The 21,761-nt window shown below is 41.7% G+C and overlaps 5 non-coding genes across 5 annotated transcripts; 3 read left to right on the forward strand and 2 right to left on the reverse strand.

Moving 5' to 3' along the window:
• Window positions 1–398: 398 nt before the first annotated feature.
• On the reverse strand, window positions 399–471 carry trnaf-gaa. The gene has a single exon. It is a non-coding gene; the product is annotated as a tRNA-Phe (tRNA).
• Window positions 472–891: 420 nt separating this feature from the next.
• On the reverse strand, window positions 892–964 carry trnaf-gaa. Its single transcript has one exon. It is a non-coding gene; the product is annotated as a tRNA-Phe (tRNA).
• A 372-nt stretch (window positions 965–1,336) lies between these two features.
• Window positions 1,337–1,409, forward strand: trnaf-gaa. Its single transcript has one exon. It is a non-coding gene; the product is annotated as a tRNA-Phe (tRNA).
• Window positions 1,410–1,847: 438 nt separating this feature from the next.
• trnaf-gaa lies at window positions 1,848–1,920 on the forward strand. Its single transcript has one exon. It is a non-coding gene; the product is annotated as a tRNA-Phe (tRNA).
• Window positions 1,921–2,377: 457 nt separating this feature from the next.
• trnaf-gaa lies at window positions 2,378–2,450 on the forward strand. Its single transcript has one exon. It is a non-coding gene; the product is annotated as a tRNA-Phe (tRNA).
• The last annotated feature ends 19,311 nt before the right edge of the window (window positions 2,451–21,761 follow it).

The raw sequence follows: 21,761 nt of genomic DNA on the forward strand, positions 1-21,761 counted from the left end.
AAATTACTGATTGGATATTAACAAAGCACCTTGCTCTTTCTGCGAGTAACATGCAATACATGCAAATCCATGTTTCCCTCACTGATGTCTCTTTGTTGTAACAACAGAAAAAGGAGCAACATGTTATAAATGAACTACGGGGGAAACATGAACTACAGTTTTAGTGAGAATTCTGGCTCATGAGCTGCAAAAAAAAATCTGATAAACCACCTACTATCAAGTTTTAAGGAAGCGCATTACTGGACAAACTCAAATGGTTGTATCTTGATGAGCTGACTGTTTGTGACAGATTATATATGAACAAATGTAAGAAACTCACCAAACAAGGGTCCCAGAGAGATACAAGTCAACATCTATAACATCAAGGTAATGTGTCATGAAAAACACTGGCCATCACCTGCCGAAAACCCGGGATCGAACCAGGGACCTTTAGATCTTCAGTCTAACGCTCTCCAACTGAGCTATTTCGGCATGTTTTGGTTGTGTATGGAGCTATAGACTGCCAAACACATGATGAGCCAAACATACAGATCTTTCAGTAAACATGTCACATACCACAAGAGTTACTTCTATTGTTTTTCTTTTAAATGAGCAAAAAGAGCAATTAAGTTCATCTGGAAAGTTCATCGCTCTTTAGTTATGGGGAAATCAAGAGTGCTGCTACCAAGTTTACAACCATACCAAGGTTAGATTTCTTAGCAGTAGATTTGTAGAGCAAACGGTGATGAAATACAAGGTCCACAGGAAGACACTTTCACAAGTTGTATCTTGACATAGCTAAGATAGATGATACTATGAAACATGTGGGAATCACACCAGAAGCCCACAGTGATAACAAGTCAACATCTCTAACCATCAAGGTAATGTGTCATGAAAACACTGGCCATCAACTGCCGAAACCCGGGATCGAACCAGGGACTTTTAGATCTTCAGTCTAACGCTCTCCCAACTGAGCTATTTCGGCTTGTTATGTTGGTATGGAGGCAAAAAGTCCCAACACATGATGAGCCACCATACAGATTTATAAAGATATAACTTGTGAATCTGTCTACAAGTCTTCCTGTATCCCTTTATTTCCATCACCTTCTTGAGCATATCACTTGTTTGCTAATTACAACCTTGGTGTGGTTGTAACCTTGGTAGCAGCAACTCTGGATTTCCCCATAACTAAAGAGCGATGAACTTTTCCAGATGAACTTAATTGCTCTTTTTGCTCATTTAAAAGAAAAAAAATAGAAGGTAACTCTTGTGGTATGTGACGTGTTTACTGAAAAATCTGTATGGCTGGCTCATCATGTGTTTGGGACTTTGTTGCCTCCATACCAGCATTAAACAAGCCGAAATAGCTCAGTTGGGAGAGCGTTAGACTGAAGATCTAAAGGTCCCTGGTTCGATCCCGGGTTTCGGCAGTTGATGGCCAGTGTTTTCATGACACATTACCTTGATGGTTAGAGATGTTGACTTGTATCACTGTGGGGCTCTTGTCTGGTGAGTTTCCTACATGTATTCATGTAGCATCTCTATCTATAGTTAGCTCGTCAAGATACAACTTGTGAAAGTGTCTTCCTGTGGACCTTGTATTTCCATCACCTGTTTGCTCTACAACTACTGCTGCAGAAAGTTCTAACCTTGGTATGGTTGTAACCTTGGTAGCAGCACCTCTTGATTTCCCCATAACTAAAGAGCGATGAACTTCTCCAGATGAACTTAATTGCTCTTTTTGCTCATTTAAAAGAAAAACAATAGGAAGCAACTCTTGTGGTATGTGACATGTTTACTGAAAGATCTGTATGTTTGGCTCATCATGTGTTTGGCAGTCTATAGCCTCCATACTAACAACAAAGCATGCCGAAATAGCTCAGTTGGGAGAGCGTTAGACTGAAGATCTAAAGGTCCCTGGTTCGATCCCGGGTTTCGGCAGCTGATGATGACCAGTGTTTTCATGACCCATTACCTTGATGGTTAGAGATGTTGACTTGTATCGCTCTGGGACCCTTGTCTGGTGAGTTTCCTACATGTGTTCATACATAATCTGTCACTACAGTCAGCTCATCAAGATACAACTTGTGAATCTGTCTACAAGTCTTCCTGTAGCCTTTTTATTTCCATCACCTTCTTGAGCATATCACTTGTTTGCTAGTTACAACCTTGGTGTGGTTGTAACCTTGGTAGCAGCGACTCTTGATTTCCCCATAACTAAAGAGCGATGAACTTTTCCAGATGAACTTAATTGCTCTTTTTGCTCATTAAAAAAAAAAAAAAAAAAAAAAACAATATCAGGTAACTCTTGTGGTATGTGACGTGTTTACTGAAAAATCTGTATGTTTGGCTCATCATGTGTTTGGCACTGAATAGCCTCCATACCCGCATTCACCAAGCCGAAATAGCTCAGTTGGGAGAGCGTTAGACTGAAGATCTAAAGGTCCCTGGTTCGATCCTGGGTTTCGGCAGGTGGTGGCCAGTGTTTAACCCTAACCCCAACCCAGCCAATCAGGAAGCTTGACAATGATTCTTTGGTTCTCATTACAGTCAAGGCCTTTAACCTGAGGAACAGCTGCTTTACAACTATGGAGAAAGTCCACAAACTCAAGGTTCATCCTCTAATGCTCTATGTCTGACAGGATTTTCTACTTTATACATCGGCCAGAAAAACTTACGTCTTCTGCTTTAATGTGTCTCCTTCTTCTTCTGCTGTTCAACTTTTTTTTCAACTTTGAGTCTATGAAGTTCTTCCAGTCTGAGATGACTTGAGTCTTGAGGAGCTCAGAGCTTTGGTGAGGTTGACCTTCCTTTGTCTCTAGGCAACCTCACGCTGTGTCAAATGGCGTCCTTTAAACCGCGTCACAGGCGTCGACTGCGCGGCGTGTTGTTCTCATCTGGAATGTCAATCTGACGCAAATCTTCAGACACTACATTTAGATACGTTGAATCCCTAACCATAGCTTTTCACCTTTCATAGATGACCTTGAAAAATCCTTCATTGTGCAAATAACCCTGCCCTTCTCAGTGAACCTCTGGACTCTTTTGTAATTTCTTTGATGTTACACAAGCAGCTCCTGAGCCATCACTTGCTGAAGATCGTGACCTTAAGCTCGGTTGGGTTTCTTCTCACTGCTCTGTCTGCTGGGGTGAAGGATCGAAGATTGGGAGGTTCTGCTGCGGTCCACTGACTTCATGCAATATGTAATCTATGATGCAATGTGTTTAACTTGTAACAAACCAGTGTGAACACTCATCCAACTTTTATACAGCTGTGCTTTGATGAAATATACTTTGTGGGATTAGTTTTGTTATTCATTTAGTGTCTAAATAATGTCTCAGTGTTACCTACAACTGCAGGAAACATGCTCGTCATTTATATTTTCTTTGCATATTAATCTGCGTTTACATTCACTGAAATGTTCGTGCATTGTTCATGTACACATAGTTGCATTCACTGTATCGATGCATGTGTTCATCTCTTAAACAAATATATAAATAAATTAAATAAGGAATTAAATAAATGTATTTAATTCCGTCATGTTTGTTTAACTGAGACATATTGTAGGATAAACTCATTTCATGCTCGTCAAGTGCTAACAAATGCTACCTTTAGATAATTTGGCAACAGCGAACTGGCAAACTTGACTTTGCCGGGTTGACTGTGTGCAGCTTGAGAAATCTTGCACGCAGCAATTTATTATACTTGTACCTGCACCCAGTGGAAGATATGTACTCCGACCAAACAGCAAGTTAATAGCAAGTAGCGTAGGTGTCCAGGTGTTCCCAGAGAGCAGAGGACATCTCCTCATACTTTCTGCAGATCCCAAAAGGTCAATGATCATCAATGAGATGACATTAAAATGTAAACATTATCTAATTAACCTTACACACTATCAAAGCACAGCAGATTAACATTGCTAAGACCAGACACAACAGAGCTTTTACAGTGAAAATCATGAGCCACAAACTCCTCCGTGTTCATTTTGACAATTTCCATTTGAAAAGAGAAGCATACCGTAGTAAGTATAATAATAATAATAATGTTTATTGATACCATAATGTAGTATACCATCGTATACAGCACAGTAAGACATAATGTAGTGTAGTGTAGTAACTGTAAGTCTGCAGAACAGACTGGTTCTCTGGTCAGTGTGTGGTTTTTAAAAAGAGTGAGCAACTGCTCTTTGCATTCCACTCAGCCACTGTTGACCCAGAGACTTTGCCCCTGTCTCTGTGACTGATCAGCCATTTATCAGCTCTGTATCTTGTGACTGGAGGCTGCTGTCACTGCCTTCCTCCCTCTGAGTTGCCTGGAGACTGTTGCTCTTCTATCCACTTCAGGTACAAGGACAAACGGGATGATTCACAAATCCGCTCCGGAGTAGTGTGGTGCTGGACAGTGTTTCCGAGTGGAAAAATCCGGCTCCCTCTGTTTAATTGCTTAAAATTTATTAATGCAAACGCTGTTCCACAATTATTTTAATCCAATGTGATTGTTAGCATTAATGTAGCTCTCAGTTTGTACAAAGCTGTTGTATATCAGATTGTATAGATGTATCAGAGTACATTAAATCCTTTATGAGGCCTAACAGCAGGTTCAGAGCCGTATCAGATTTGAGTCAACAACCAGCCTCACACTTAACCCCACATAACAACTACTGAAAAATCAACAGTTGAGTCTTTGGCATGCAGAGAATCTTTCTTTTTTTTTTACCAATGCTAACAGAGAGCAGTGAATATTCACTAAGAGATCCATGGTTGTCAAGGAGCATTCGTCGAAGGTTAGGAGGGAACTTTTCACTTTCACACTCAATTTTTTTTTCTTGTTGCAATACCTATACTTCTGCGTCTGCTGCTGATGAAGACAAAGCATTTGTGTCATGCTGCATTGACTCCAGCATAAAGGATCAAATAATAAAAAATAAATAAATAAATAAAAAACAGAAATGAGGGTGCACCTGACCATAATGTCACCATCCCCTCCATCAACATATTGGGCGATAAAAATCAACAAGTGCCGTCTTTGGTGAGAAGCTCCTTGATTAAACTCCCTGATGTGTCAGAGAACTGTATTTGCACTCTGTTCATGATGTGATCTTTTTCTCCTCTTGAACATAAGGGAGGGGTTCCTTCTTCTCTTGACAATATACACCAACCCCCCCCCCATTAAATTTACAAGCCTGGTCTCAGTAAAACTCTTCAGTCTAAATGAAAATTATAATCAAAGGAAAATGCTAATGCGTGAACTGTAGCTAATTTTCGTAACCATTAACAAATCTAACTCTAACCAGGATCAAAGATTTCTATTACAAATTATATAAAGACGCTATTGATGGATCATTTCACAGTCACACACTCACCTGGGGGATACAAGCCCGGTCTGACTTGGTTCCATGGTAATGGCATTGTTACCTTGGATACTGTGTAACCTAGCCTTAAATATGAGATTTCAAATAACATAATAAAAACATGAAAATAACACAAATACATACACTTTACAACTAACAACTAAAAGCTAAAATTACTGACAAAATTAAATTCTATATGTACGTATATATATATATATATACACAAGATTTTGTTATTAGACAGAGTAACAATTTAAAACTCAAATCATGTTTTTAACATGCAAGAGTTACATAAACACTCACCAATTAATATTTTATTTTGTAGAAAGTTCAGTTATTTGCTTATAACTAACTACAGATGTCCCAATCAAGTTTTTCTGTGATGATCTTTATCTGCCAATATTGAGTTCCATCCATCCATCCATCCATCCTTCCTTATGTATCCTATCCTAAATGTTGATTAAATATGTATGAAACAACAGCTGTAGCCTATGTAATTTGACACACTTTATTAGTTTATAATTGTAAATTATTGATAAGATATGAATTAAAAGATGACATGAATAACTGGAGAAAGCTACTCTTGTGTCTGACTATGAAGCGCTAAACCAGCGAGAGGACGTAGGACCCGTGAGTTTTTGAACCGACTGAAACACCTTGTCTTCTCACATCTGTACAGTTTTACAGAGCGGAGGGTCTTTCCTTCACAAACTTCCTTGGCTGGGTACAGACGCCAGCTGCAGAGAGCACGTTCACCACACAATAGACGAGTCTAATTCTGGCATGTTATCAAGTTCCTCACAGAATTAGCGTTAATTAGCAACAGCTGATGTGACCTGCCTCCACAGACCAGTGAAAGCAACAGTCAGTGCCACCTGAAAAGAAGCCGCTACCTGAATGTTTTGTGCATTGAGCTTTTCCTAATGATGATTAGTGTTGTAGCTTATTGAATTCATGCCTCTTGCCAACCTCTGCATCTGAATTCAGAGTCACTTAACCAGTGTATCCAAATAATTGGTGACATAAAGAGGCTGCGCTGAATAAAACACAGTAGGGAGGTTGATAGGATTTAGTTTGGCTTTATTTTAGCCAACAGAGATTCATTAAAGGTCCCATATAGTATAAATATCCATGTGTAGTGTGATTATAGATCAGGTCTAGCTTCTATATTAATACTGTGAAAGTATCAAAGCCTCAGTCCACAGAGAAATGCACACAGCCTGTATTCAGAAACTGAGCCTTAAAACCAGCCGTCAGGACTTCTGGAACTTTGTGATGTCACAACAAAGCAGTCACCAAGCCCCGCCCACCTGGACCCACCATCCAAACCTTGCAGGATTTGGTTTCTCTGAGTGTTTAGTTGAAATGTGCTATGTTTTTATTCAATCACTAAGAAAGCAGTCAGCCAATCAGAAGAGATGCTCAGAGCCTCCTCTCTTCTGATTGGCTCACAGACCTGTTGTTACTAGAGCTGCAGAGAGACGCCTGAAGCCTGTAAAACTACACTGAGATGGTTTTTGGTTTTTAAAACCACAAATATATCTTCTCATGGATCAACACTTCAAAAATAAAACACAAGAAAAGTGTAAAAAATTGACCTTTAAAATATCAATTCCTACGATCACCTCAGGACATCTGTAAAACTAACCCTTGTCTTCAGTGTTAGGTTTGATCTTTACAGTTACCAAGTCGCTTCTGGAGGCATGACTTTACGCCAGCATTAGTGGATTTCTCATCATTCTCCAAATGAAAGCAATTAAAAAAAAGAAAAAAAAAGAAAATCCATATCCAGATAAGCATAAACCACTGTCTCTGGGCACCAGCCACTAAGCAGCCTTTGGTGACTTTATTTGGGCTCCACAAACATGATGGGGACAGATATGACTGTTCCTATCTCCCTTTGATTTCTCCCTTCATTTCCCCCCCCCCATTTGTCTGCCTTGTCAATTTCAGCCTCCCCAGGCAGCCGTATGGAAGCATGTAGCCAGCCCTCATTGTTTTGTTGCACCAACTATTTCCTTCATCTTTATAGCCTCTGGATACATGAACCAGGCTCCATTTGGTGCGCACACATTCACTGGTAGATAAAAAAAAAAAAAAAAAAAACAGATGAGAAAAAAAAGGAAAAAGAAAATGGGTAGAGATAGGAGGAGGAGGAGGAGGAGGAGGAGGAGGAGGTGGGGGAAGGTAAGACAGACATATGACTTGAGGCCATGTTTCCAATCTAATCCTCTGTTTGTCTTACAGGATCTCTACTCTTAAAGGGCTTGACATCAAATTCAATAAGAAGATCTCGGGCTGGCATAACTCGGAGCTCATTGGCTTTCAGTCCTCGTTCTCTCTCTCTCTCTCTCTTTCTCTCTCTCACTCTTTCTCTACTCTATCTCCGCTTCATCCCATCTCTCCATGCACACTCCTACCGCTCAATACTGTAGGGTTTTTGGAGGTCACAGTGATGAAGGCCCCCGCTCTGATCTGATTTAAAAGGGCAGCCGTGATCTGAGTACATCACGCCGAAAAAGTTAACCATAAAAAATGTTCTTCCTTGCTCATAAAATCATGCACCACATCTCTGCAGCTTTTTGAAGCCTGACCTCAAAATAAACTTGATACTCCTCATTTTTATTTCAAGAGGATTTTCCTTGTGTGCGGGGATGTACTGTATGTGGTGTCTCAATTTATGTAGGAACTTCTGTTTTTCCACGTGTGCTGATGCAAACAGTCCTCTTACACGCAGTCCTTGAGTGTGGTCACCTTCCCCATGGTCACACGTCAAAATATAGCCTGGGATGGAAGAGGGGGGGGGGGGGATAGAGGACAAAAAGGAGACACTGAGGGATGGAGGGCAGAATAGCAAAGGTGGAGGCTCGTTATGTCCTTCATTATGAACGAACTAAGGTGGTAAAAATCTCTGCATGCCTGTACTCCACCTTAGCAGCGGTCCTACACTCTCTGTCAGGGGGGGGCCGTGAACAGCCGTCATGTATTTACAATGTATTTCATTCGTACATTTGTTTTTGCCCGGTTATGGAACATTGCCAGGAATCCAGTGGATCGATGAACAAGGGAGAAAGTTTGCACTGAAAATGACTTTGCTAGTGAATAAAATATAAGTCTGTATCACGGTAAAGGAGGAAATAACTTTCCTAACCTTTTTTTTTTTCAGATTCCTCCATGTTGTATTCACAATCAGTGATCTCTACCAGCACCAGAAACCAAACAAGACTGAAGCCGTGCTCAGACTGCAGGAGATACAGGTTGATTTAACCCCCGAGTCATCTCTCCCGTCAAGAGAAATCTGGTCCTGGATCACAGTTGGTACCGATGTTCACCACCAGATTATCTGGTGATGTGAGGGGTTCATTGAACCATGCTGTGTCTCAAATACACATATTTCAGTCACAGCGTAGTACACTGTACACACAGTACACATGCAGTGCACGGGAAATGACGTTCACACCTGCCGGCTGCTTTGGTCACTTGATTTAAATTAAATGTTTTACTTTCCTGTTTGTGCCTCTGTGTCATGTGACATTGACATTACGCCACCTTCAGTGATCACTCAATAGTGCACTGGTAGTGCACTGCATATAATATCAAACACGTTCGATATTTAGGAGTTAAAATCGGGATGATTATGATGACGATTACATCAGGTGTTAAAATTGAGAGATTAAATCTCACCTCCAGCTCTCCCTGGAGAATTACACAACCCGTGTCGACTGCGTCTCCCCAACCATTCCTTCATCCTGACTTTGTCATCTTTCTGTAAAGTATTACTAACGTTAGAGCAAGTTGTTGCACCACAGGTTATCGGTTCAGATTTTAAAGCTCTGTGAGACTGGTGCTTTGAGCTGAATGCTAACATCAGCACGATTATACGCTCACAATGACAATGTTATCATGTTGATTGTTAGCAGGTATAATGTTTACCATGCTCACTCACAAGCAAGATTTTGTCACGCCCTCCACCTCTCCCTAGCTCTCTCTCTCTCTCTCTCTCTCGCTCTCTCTGAGTGATTGTCTGAGTGGAGGCAGGTGTGCTGGAGTCAGAGCAGCGCTTCACCAGCTGCAACACATCCTGCAATCAAGACTTCCACTAAAACTCAGCTCTGACACATCCACCCTGCCAGACTGTAGCTGCGACTCAGACAGTCTGTACGTCAAGTCATTCAGTCAATATACATTTTTGCTCACTGCCTGATTTCCCCTTGAACCAACCTGTTGTCCTGCTCCTGCAGTCCCGTCTGCTCTGGACTCTGACTCCAGCCCTTCATCCCATCAACCCTGCTCCTCTGCCCAGGACCAACCTCAACTCAGCCACCAGCCCAGTTATTCACTTAACTAAGCACGGTACAAAACCGCAGTCAGCTGCGAAGACCACGGACGCAAAGTTGTTGTTACACTTCTTTCTAGTCTGCCTGGAGTCTACACTTGCAGAAGAACTACCTGCAGTAAGAAATGATTTGATAAATCTAAGGTCACCAAAAAGCCACATGTGAAAACTGGCCTTGAATATTCCCTAATGTGATTTTTAATGGCTTTCAAATATACTTTTATATCTTTTTTTCTTCTTTTTTACTCGACTCTTCTGTTGCTGTAATGTTAAAATCTACCAGTGACACTGACTGACAACCACGTCCGACTGATGTGTACATGACTGTCTCATTCTCGATATATCTCTCTTCTCTGTCCATTTTGAGGATGCAGGGTTAGAAACCATTGGTGGCTCGTGTGAGTCAAGATGCGGGCCTGTCACTGCAATGTGGGGAGTGGGGGGGGGGTGGACAGGAAGTGGAAGGGGGTACTTGGGAGGTGGTTGGAGGGGCGGAGCCACTGTGCTCATTGATTGTCTAGGGACTGTGGCCAAGCAGGTTCCCACTGCTCCAGCTATAAAATGACTGAGCTTGAAAATAATCAATGAGTAGGGATTCTCGTCTACTTGTTAGGACATTGTTTGTTTTTTCCTGCTCGGCTTTGTGCTTCATGGCATTATTTACACCTGACACAGCTGGAAGCAGAGACAGTAATTGCCCCAGACAGGGTACAATGGAATATAACAACAATAATACACTGTAGCTCTTGAAAAGAGAAATGTTGTTAGGTAAGCACACTTCACCACCTGCACAGCAGCTGCTGCCAGTGGCTCCTATATGTGTACAGCAATAAAATATATATTAGAAGAAGAACTCGAAGAACTTGATGAAGCGGTACCTGTCATGGTCCTGGATCTAAGAGAAGCATCTGTTTCAGACAATTGGTGTTGATACATTTGTTGGTGCATACTGAAAATAAGAACCCAACAGAGAGCATGAAGAATCTAATAAACTCATTTTAACACATGTAAAATCAAAGATGGTGCATAATTTCTTCTGCACTCATTATCAACTGTGGTACTTCTTCACTGCTTTGTGCTAAGCTTGTCCTAATGGCTTCAAGCTCCTCCATCAGTTTTATATTACATTACATATATTACATTTTTAGCCAAAAATGTAAATTTATACTTGAAGAAAAGCAATGACACATATTCTGAATATGTCTTAATTGAAATGAGTGACAATTTGGGAAACACTCATTTATTTTATTTCCATGAAATTAGTAGATTGGTACCACTCACATGTGCATGTGTGAAATATGTAGGTGGACTGATTATCTTAGCTTAGCTTAGCCTTTTTTAACAGACTTAAAAGCTTAGGAAAAGCTTAAAGAAATCACAACCGGGGTGTTTACTGATGTATTTTATGTCACAGCGTAAAAAAAGAGAATGTCATGAGCTTGTGTTAATTACAGACCTGCATTTAACCAAAAACCCATTAAAAACGACTTTGGGACAAGAGAACTGGAAGTGCTAAAATGCTAACTTATTTGGGGTTGTTAGGACTCATTCCTGCAGCACTCTCTTGCTGTGGGTGTAATTCCGCCTAGAGTCCTTACCACTTCAAAGCTGCTTTCAGATGTTTCTTGATGATCCAACAAACACTTTGTTAGAAACATCCTGAGCTTTCTCCTGTACACTGAAAATACAGCTTTTATGGCTTTAGGCGCCTTCCTCTGGGTCAGCTGCATGGACACACACCCTGCTGATGACTTTTTGGTCACAAGTCTGCCTTTCAATACCCTCTAGGCTTCCCCGGCCATGGTGACGCCCCATTTATCCCCAAAGCACAATCTTGCAATCATGTCATACTCTATTAAGCGAATGTACTCACACAGTGTCGGCTCCATTTGAACAAGTTCATTGACTAAATCATAAAGCAAAGACTTGTCTTCCTGAGAGAGTCTCTTGAATCTGCCGGCCTATGGAGTCTGGCTCCACACAAACAGCAGTGACAGAGCAGATGCTGCTGAATGAAAGCCCTGTCAGGACCAGTGGGTCTCAGACAGTCTCTCCTTTCTTCTGGAGTCATTCTGCGCTTTCTGAGAGCCCTCCAGCCACGCAGCCTCTTCCTCATCATCTGTCGGTGGCAGACGTCAGGTCAGCTCAAAGAGGCAGCAGGTGGTCTGTAGTGACAGTCAACCTCTCCACTTCTGACTGGCTGAACTCTGAATCCTACCCGACTTGCCAGAGTCTCAGCTCAACTACATAAAGTGAATTGTGCATTGCAGGGTGCCAGTACCTGTACTGACACTGCAAGTCAACAGCTATTGATCTAATTCGACAGGAGAAAGTCCCTCGTCTTCTGCTAACCCAACGGACATGGTGCAAAGTTACTGGGAGCTACAGTTGAGAAGTTGCTTTTGGTATTGAGTGTCAGTACTTGCCCGCTTTTTTAGTTCCCACAGTTCAATCAAGCATAAAACCAAAAAAAAAAAAAAAAAAAAAAAAAAAAAAAAAAAAAAAAAAGTCAAACTCAAGAACTCAAGATTTCCCTTTGAGTCATTCTCTGACAGGGAAGAAAAAAACACAACTCCAGCTCCAGAGGTTCAGACAGAATCTGTTAAGTCAGACAGTTACGATGGTACAAATGGAATCAGCTGCTTCAAAGGTGTACAAAAAAATCTCCTCAACATGTTTTACATTTTTATAATTATGACTCAATAGCTGTTATCTGACAGAACCATCTCAGACAATGTAACGGTGAGTGAACAGACAGAGCTCCAGTCTCTTTTTCTCAATAACTCAATGACTATTGATTCAGGCATGGCTGCTGTGGAGGTTGACTTTCTGTTTTTTTTTATCAGGCCACCCTGGCTGCTGTCTTCAAAGCAAGTACATCTTTCAAGGACACCCGGATATAATGGTTGCCAGCGAAGCATACTGTATGAGCAAATCAGTGCTATGTAGTCCGAGAGTACTGTGTCACAGCACAGTTAGCGGCTCTTTTCACAACGATTTTTAAACCATGAAAAACTGATCACCACAAACGCACAGAAAACTCTCATATCTAGTGAACAAACAGTTGTTACAAACGAAAGCTTTTAATATGAAGCAGCAGCATTAAGAATAGTTTGATTTGCATTGGCAGGAAAATCTGGAGTACTCTTGGGGCTCTATTTTAACAGTGCAAAGCTTGTGGCACAAGTGGGCGTGTCCATACCAACATATATACGTACTTAATCTCTCAGTTAGTTGTGGTTAGTCAAGTGTTTTGCATGTAAACATCCAATACACCAATCACAGTGCAGTTAAAAGCACTTTGGCATATTGCTATTGTAATGGTGCAGTGTTTCACACAGAATTGGGTTCAATTTGTGGTCAGTTGATCACATATTGTGACTGACCAGTGAGTCCAGTCCTGACCAGTGAGTGTGTCAGTGAATCAACATGCAGCAAAAGCCCAAATTACATTATAAATACTTTCTGTTTATATTATGAGAAGTCTGACTAAATGTTATGGTCGTTACGAAACTGTGGTGGGAAAAATTTAGTCTAGGTGATGAATGGAAAACGCTATTAGTCAATGTCACTCAGCACATGAATGAAAAGTGAGTAAATGCTTCAATAGTCAACAGCCAGTGATGTGTTTGAGAACTGAATAATGTGTCAGTGAAAAAGGACTCCAGCTCGTACACAAAGGTTTTGGTTCACACTGTTTTCTTTGTAAAATGACGATACTTGTTTTTCTCTTGTGCATCAAATCAAATGCAGCGACTCCATCAGTTAAAATCACAGATTATAGATTTATAATATTAGGATTAACTTAACTAAGCTTTTTGTGATGTAAGTAATTATATATAAGTGTAATGTAATTGAGTTCTCTATGCAAATTATTTCAATTTGGCTTCATGCTTTGGTGGTATTATAATGTTAACATTCATTAACATTAATGTGTGAATATACTGACGCATAAACAAATGTATTAATTATTAGTTATTGATTAAAGAGTAGTTTGTGAAATAAATAGTTTGTCAGTGTCAATTTAAACTGCATTAATATTAAAATATCATAATATTTGGCATGTTATAACCTTTGCCAGTTTTACACATGGAGCAGCATATTTCTGTAATATTCACTGTCCTTTTATCTCTGTTTTGGTCTCCACCACCTCCTGAGGAAAATATCCGTCTCTTTAGCAGCTAAATGCTCCACTTTGTTCACCAGCTAGTTGCTAATTTTGTCTTGTCTGCTGTTTGGTGCAACACAAGTAGCACAGCTGCTTGTTTCAGCTGAAAATGAGACTTATAAGAGCAACGGCAACGAATCAAAACAAAACTGAAACAATCAGCCACCTGCCGGGAACACACTACCTGCGTTGCGTTGCGTGGCATGTGCGTGGCGGCTGCATCGCTGATCTAATGTTGAATTTCTTTTCATTATACATTAATTTCTTGTTAAATTTTTTTACAGAAAATTTCACTAAAATGCCACTGTCTCCACATGCAGCTTTTCATATTTTGTGTCATATTCAGATACAGCTTAGACATCGACAACTAAAGTGGGAGGTGTCCGTTTTGTTTCATGTTGCTGGCATGATGTAAATATGACATCAACAGATCTTTTCTCTTGTCTATTTGTGCTGGGAGACGTGCGGCACGCGTGAAAAATAGGCAAGAGGCCGAATCTGTAGATCACGCAACGCAACCGCCACGCACACACCACGGACACGCCACAGACACGCCACGCAGCCAGTGTGTTCCCGGCCTGACGTGTGAGGTTCTTCTCATCCATCTCTAGAAAACAGAGCGAATCCCAAAATTACGAACTGTTCCTTTAAGGCTTTCACCATTCAGCTTAGCGTTTTGTCAGTTGTGATTGTCAAAATACGGAAATGTTCTATTTGCCTATGGCACATGGGCCGCAGAATATTGTAGAGGATATTCAGGTTAATATTATACTGTGGCTTTAATGTAAGACATGAACTGGTCAGTCGGCTGAATTACAAGATTACAGCCTTCCTCCTCTACTACACTCTGAATACTATTTCTGACACTGAAATGGTGCCACGTTCAAGTTGAAAGTGAATTCTTTGAATTTCCTTCCTACTGAGTGTTCCACTCACAAATGCATGGAATGAGAGTAATGTCAGCTGCCTGTGGATAAGAAGTTGCTGTGTATGATGGTAGGTAGTCTGCTCCTGGGGAGGAGGGAAAAGTGTTGAGAGACTATTGGATGTGACCTCCTTTCTCGGCTTTACTGTTGTTTCTTAATGCGCATGAGAGCCCGGAAAGCCTCTGCTTTACATTACACAGTTTTTAGATTAAAACAGCGGAGTGAAGTGTGTGTGTGTGTGTGTGTGTGTGTGTGTGTGTGTGTGTGTGTGTGTGTGTGTGTGTGTGTGTTGTCAGAATCCATCATACTGTTGTAAAGGGGCTATGAAGCAACAGACCCCAGTTTAATCACCTCTATCATTGTCTGTCTCCCCGGCTAGAGGAAGGAGTGGATGGAGAAAGATTGCATTTCCTTTCAACAAACTGTCACCTTGTGGGTTTCTGTTGAGCAGAAGTGCTTTGAGGAGGTTAATAGGCAGATGCTGGTGTCTTTTCTTTCTCTTTTTTCTTTTTTTCTTTTTTTTTTTGCTTGGAATGAATGGTTTTAGTTGTTGTAGGTGCTGGTGGTAGATGGAGGGGTGGCAGGAGGGATTTGTAACCCGAGGAGAGGCGCATCCCCGGGGTGTTAAGTTTAGAAAAGAGGACGAGGACCAGAGAGGCGGAGCGTGAAAGGAGAGGGTGAGATGCAAGCAGAGATTGTGCAGCTGAGGAAGAGTGAGGGGAAATTATCTGATTGGGTTTTAATGACAAAAAAGAAACAAGAAAAACAGAAGGGCGTCTCAGCTAAACTGTGGCGAGACTGTGAAAGTCGGGTATGAGTCAATGATTACTGCTTTGACTTTGATAAACACCTCTGTCTGTCTCTCTCTAACACACACACACACACACACACACACACACACATATATTTATATTTATACACGTGCACAGACACGCTCTCATGTCATGCTCACTCATGCAAGTCTTGCATGAAACAACACACCACCGATGTATCACGTCGATTCAGAGCGTAATGTGTCCATAAACTGATCCCACTCGGTGTATTGAGCCCTAATTCTGAGGCAGTGTCATGATCAGCGGTGTGTATGATTATAATAATTTCATATAATGAACATTTAAATGCATTTAAAGCTGAATACTGGTACAAATGATCGACTACTGTCAACCCACAAGTGGTGTCAGTCTTTAACAGACTCTCTGCTCTCTGCACGTCCACGGAGTAACGCTACACTCACAATAGCACGTGTGCACCCGGCCCATGAATCATTAACCATCTGCTGGTCGGGTGGGAGGAGGGAGGGAGTGTTGGAGGGGTGGATGACACAGAGGAAGAGACACACACACACACACAGAGAGAGAGAGAGAGAATAGAACAAAGTCTGCTTCTCTTTTTTTTTTTTTTAACGGCATCTTTAAGACCCAAAACAAAGGATCTGTTTAGGTGCCTGCAGCATGATGGGAAGATTAGGATGAGAGAAGGGAGCGGTGGTTGTACAGTAGCAGGCGAGAGCAGAGAAGCCCAGTGATCAGCTGTGGTGGTTAGGAGACACTGAACATGATACTGATGTTTTATCATCATGTATTTTCTTTCACTGCAACCTGGTATAATTTTGGGTTGGACAGCCCATGGGCCAGCGAGTGAGTGAGTGAGTGAGCGAGTGATGAAGTTGGAACTATGGAACAGTCTGTACTGCAAATAATAATAAAATCGGAAAAGGACTCTAACTGCCAGCGCTTGTGTTCCTATGATGATAGCCTTTTTATTTGACATAGTGCTTTTGCATTTTTAGATTATTTTCTATTGTGTAAATAAGTGTTAAGGCACGTCTGGCTGAGTGGAGCTGAGTGTGTCACTGAAAAGGGGTGTTAATTCTGGTGTTTTAATGTGTTTTATTTCTATTTTTTAGCTGTATATGTCTGCAAATAAAAAACAAACAAGTAAAACACATAAATGCTCTCCAGACCTTTGGCCTGATGTTTCATCCATCACCGAGTTACAGTTAAATTTTGTCCAATAGTAATTCCTGCAAAACTAATATTTAAATCAGCCTCAGTTGCTCTTTGTGTTTAGTGCTAATTAGCAAATGTTAGCATGCTAACACGCTAAGATGGTGAACATTGTGACATTATACCTGCTGTACATCAACATGCTAGCATTAGCCTATATCATGAGCATGTTAGCATGCTGCGGTTAGCTTAGCTGAGGCACAGTCTCACAGAACCAACAAACAGATTCTTGTTTTCATGTAAAATGTCCCATCAGTTCATACCCGGTCACAAATCTAAAAACAAATCATCATCCCGCTTGAAACTGAAGATTTAATTTCACGGCAAAAAAAAAATGTTGTTGCACACTGATAAATTTGTTTACTCACCGGTACAACTGTGCAACTGTGAAGCAAGCCTGATGAAACCTGTGGAGATACACCCACTTCCACAGTTGCACTTGTGAATAAATGAATTCATGAAGAAATTGTAAGACTGAACCTGTGAATTAAGCATCTTGTTTAACTGCAGCTAATGGGGTCAGTAAGCTTTTGAGCAACTTGCCATGTTGCTACATAATCAAATAATCCGATGTTTGCTTGCCCTTTTTGTTTTTGTTTTTTGTAAGCCCATGTATGTGTGGTGTCTTAATGCACATCAATGCATCATCCTGTTTCCCACCATCAACATGTTTCAACACACCAGAAACGCAGCGCTTTCATCACATTCGCCCGCTGCATTGCCACTTCCTGACTACATCCTCTGTCTTGTTTGGCACATCTGGTCTGTACAGGAGTCCTATGACACAATGCTACACAACACAGCTGATTTACGTTGCACTTCAGCAATAGGGCAGTGTAGCCATTTTGTTTGGCCTCCTATCACAGTGTAAAATGTTTGTGCAAGTCACACAGAAGCTGACAGCGAGAGCTTCAGCTTTATTCCAGATGGGCTTCTAAACCAAGCCCCAAACTAAGGCAAAGTCATTCTGCTCTCAGCACAAAAAAGGGGAAACCCCGTCATGTCTCAATGCACATTGTTTCTGCAATCCTGGGTAGATTCTGTAATAGCATTCATTCAAAACAATTGATTTGCATCAAACATGGTTGTGGTTTTTCTGTTGTGATGCAACTCGTGTTAGTACGTTCACTGTAGTCCTTCCACGCTGTTTACTTGATCTTTGTTTTGACTAACACCGGCAGGATTGCTGCTGACAGAGATTTCTTCTGTTTGTATTGGGAACACAGCGGCTTTTGCTTTTGTCACTGAGTTTTACAGAAATGTTTTGATTCCTGATTCTTGACATGACAGCCACAGAAGACGTTCTGCAGCTGTTTTCACGGCCTTCGTGATGAGGAAACTGATCTTCATGCGTAAAATTAGCGTCGGGCAAGTTCATTCCAGGCCTCGGAAATAGATGTTTTGATAAAACAATCCCATCCCAGGTCGATTCACTAGGTTCAAAAGTTACAATTTACTCTTGGTTCAAACTGTTTTGTTCAGTGCAAACCCTGGTCTATATTACTGCTCTTTAGCAGGGTAATAACTTTGCAAGCAGCTATCTGCAGCAGAGCTGTTGCATCATTAATGTATTTTGTACCTCTCAGTCTTCCAGCAAGCTTTTACCCAGGAGTAACACGGTGTACGTACAGCGCAGTATATCATGGCTGAGCTGACAGTTCAGCCGCAAGTGAGGGTGGCTTCAAAGTAAAAAGCTGATGCGGTTAATGACGAGTGATGATTCAGCATGCTCAGGGTTGAGGATTCATTCATGCACTGAACACCTTTAATTGTAATTTACTGGATTGGTTAAATGTAGTCTCACCATGGTGAAAGCGCAGCCGCCTAAATTAGCAGATACAAATTTGTGCCATTCAGTGTTGACTCATCAGGGGTGAGAGAGGGAGAGGAATGGCAGCTATGACAAACTCTATAATTCATAGGTATCATATTACTTTTCATGGTGGCATTTTCATAAAGCATGTGAGCCAGAGGAAAACACAACTCAGCCTGACCAGTACTGACATGTTCACTTTACATTAACGCGTAGCAGTAAAAAAACAAAAAAGAAACATTATTGATTTCTTAATGGGTCGTCACGACAGCTGTAACAACGTAATATGAAAAACTGGCGGTCACGCCGTATAAATCAGTAACCTGTGGTTTGTGTTTAAACATCTCTGTGGCGTGTTAAAAAGAAATAAGAAACTGAGAGCAAGGAGTGGATAAGTGCAGGGCTGCTGTACTGGATATCAGCAGAGTGTACAGGTGTATCGAATAAACTGTCACAGGACAGTTCAGGTGACCCCTGGACCCTCAGTTCATTCATTTCAGTGGATTCGTCACAATCACAGGATTTGCTCACGGTGTGCTCGAAGCAAAAGGTGGTGAACTTTGACATGCAACCAGCTGTTGACTGATTTCTGACGTTTGAGGCAAGAGAGACCAGAGTCCAGTCTAACGGGAAGAAAGCTGTGTCACTGTGACAGAGCACACAGTGACACACATGCACGCTCACATGTACTGAACACTGTTTTTATGAGTTGAAATAAAGACCTTATCCACACATGCATGTTGAGATCCTGAGGCTCGCTGTCGTGCCGTCCATCTGCCGCCATCGCCTAATCATGACGCAGCGCGATGGACACATATCTCGGAAGCTTAAAGCATCCCAGTTCTTGCATGACCTGCGTGGCCACCGGACATTTCACCCACTGAGCATAGATCAGCGCACACGACAGGCATGTTCCACTTCCTGCCAATATCCAGCAACTTCACACAGCCGTCGAAGAGGAGCGGCGCCACAATCAACAACCTGATCAACTCAGTGGGAAGGAGGTGGGTCACACTGCATGAGTCACACCAGATACAGACTCTTTTTCTGCACATCTGTGGCCACACAGTTCAGTAACGTGTTACTTATACAACTTATTGTGACCAGCCCGAGTTTCCCCTGTGAAATGATCATTCTGTGTAATCAGCATCTCGATATGCCGCACCCGTCAGGAGGGCGGATGATGTTGACAAAGGAGAAACGCTCACTGACACAGATTTAAACACATCTGTGAAGAACTTTTGAGAGAAAGACGCCTTTTTTTGTGTTTCTAGAAAAAGTCTTAGATCTTTAATTTAAACTCAAAAGTGTCGCATTTACATTTTTGTTCGGCGTAGACGCACGTCAACTCACACTGCTCATTTCACTCACTTTACATTTTTTCTGCGTCAGCACACAGGAAACGTCCGACTGTTGTCGGTCTGCCTGGTAAATCATCAGGGGTGCACACTAATCCTACAACACGTCATTTACTGTTGGTTTACTGACTTCTTCCTGTGTCCCTGGGGCTTCGCAATTCAACCCGATCAGCTGTTGAATAGGACTGCAGCAGGGCGCACTGAGATGATGCAATGGTCATGTGGCTACTACTAGTTACTGCTAATGATATTTTCCATGTATAAATAGATTTTCCAAATTATCTTAGAGATTACTGTTTGGAAATGAGAAGTAAAAAGAATCTATTTTTTTACAAAATGACATTTATTTTGTGTGTCATATAATCAATTACCCTGGTGGGAGGGGCTTTGCAGAGATAAAAGGGCCTCCTCAAGTATGGAGGTGTCGCCGTATCCCTCGCTCTCTCTCTCTTCCTTTCCTTTTGTGCTCCTGTCTTGTGTGTGTTTGAATGCAGGCGTGGAGGCAGGTACGTGGGAGGTCAGGCCACCAGCTGCTCATCATCATCATCATCATCATCATCATCATCCTGCTCTGATGAAAAAACGTTAATTATAATAATCATTGCGCTTCTAGTGATCAAATGGACCGAAGCAGCAGATTGACCATCAGCAGAGTGACATACAGCCACGCCACTAGCATTGTTAAAAATAATAATAACTGTGTGTCTGTACCTGTCATCACCTGTGGCTTTGATATGGTGGAAATCTATGGAAAAAGCTCGTGTGTGGAACATGATTTTGCATTATTTTGTCAAACTAAATCAGGATTATTCACAAGTTAATTTTATTTAGCCTTTGCTGCATTATTTACATCCATGTAAAGAAAATCAAGCCACAATGATCCCAACAAAAAAACAAAAAAAACACCCCTCCTTGGTGGGCTTTCTTTGTGTGCCACAATGTGCCATTATGTGTAAGATAATGCTCTCAAAGAGTGTGTGTGTGTGTGTGTGTGGCAGCAAACAGCAGTGCGTTGCAGTAATGGCAGGGGGCAAGGATCGAGCATAGCTGCAAGCTGTCACACTCCTGACTTAAAGAGGCAGTGCATTAACTCTGCATACACACATAACACACCAGCTATTATACCCACGTCTGGAGGAAATGAAGCATCATTGTCACAGGCACACACACACACACACACACACATCACAGCCCTAAAGTGTTCTCCTTTGTCGAGGAGGGCAACAAAAGACAGTGGGACAACAAGAGGAGGAGATGGCTGCCTCCGAGGGAGGCGGTGAATGAAAGGAGAAGAGATGGAGGGAGGAGAAAGAGAACAGAGGTGGTGGTGGTGGTGTGATGGACAGGTGAAAGCAGGCAGGGAAATGGGGGAGTGTATGAGCAAATGCTGATTTGTATGGCATTTAACCACTGGGCCCATGTCAGTGTTATTGTGTAGGTGGTGGTGTAGGGAATATTAGTGTGCTGCACAAGAGAAGGATATGCATTAGGTCACTTGCATCAAAGCAGCAGACGGCTCTCCAGTAACCTTGTCTTTTTCTTTTTATCTTTTTATCTAGGAATGGCCACTTTGCATAAACAGCATTTGTAAAAAAAAAAAAAGCCAGGGACGCCGTCTGCGCCAGGATTGCCTTCTTTCTTGGATTTATGGCAGCCCAAGGTCATTAACGCGTCCTCGCTCTGACCGAACCCTGTCATTTGTCCTTCACTTTTAAAAAAAAAACCCCAGCCTCTCTGCTCAGATCGCCTCTGCATTCACATCACAAATACACCTTCTAACCGCCCGTGCACACACAGCTGTGCGTGTCCATAGACAGGCACGCA

Source organism: Seriola dumerili, unplaced genomic scaffold (genome assembly GCF_002260705.1).
Source record: "Seriola dumerili isolate Sdu_G_001 unplaced genomic scaffold, Sdu_1.0 BDQW01000273.1, whole genome shotgun sequence".
In the NCBI taxonomy this organism is placed as follows: domain Eukaryota; kingdom Metazoa; phylum Chordata; class Actinopteri; order Carangiformes; family Carangidae; genus Seriola; species Seriola dumerili.